We start from the raw sequence: 522 nt of genomic DNA on the forward strand, positions 1-522 counted from the left end.
AAGTGCAATGACTGAACTATGTTGTACTGAATTGGGGAGACATACTGCAGCGTTCAACAATTTGTCTCTATTTTAGCGTCGCGGAGTTTTGTCGGGTGTGGCTAATACGCCGCACATTGCATCACTTTGGAGTTTGGTATGAGGGATCTTTCCTCACTATGTGAGAACTTGAGTGACTTCGTTGCACATACAATCTGCAGTTTGCCCTTTGACTCGGCAGGTGGCGGGTCTGCTTTAGAGAACCTCGTTGTTGGTCATGAGTGCATGCATACTACACAGAAAAAGATGTTTTTAAGTTCAATTTGACAGCCAGTGAGTGGACTGGAATTTGGGCTGGCTTGGTCACTTTAGAGTGGCTCCGTGTCAAGGCTGTGAGTGCGCACGTTACATAGAGGAAGGAGTAACAGCAAACGGGGAATGTTATTTTTTATTTTTTTGTGAAGTCCGACTTGAGTCAGCATGTGGAACTGAGCTTCGGGCCTGCTTTGACACTTGAGGGCATGTCATTGTCGTACCGTCAAT

This window comes from Hippocampus comes, unplaced genomic scaffold, assembly GCF_001891065.2.
Source record: "Hippocampus comes isolate QL1 unplaced genomic scaffold, H_comes_QL1_v1.1 scaffold6, whole genome shotgun sequence".
NCBI classification, from domain to species: Eukaryota; Metazoa; Chordata; class Actinopteri; order Syngnathiformes; family Syngnathidae; genus Hippocampus; species Hippocampus comes.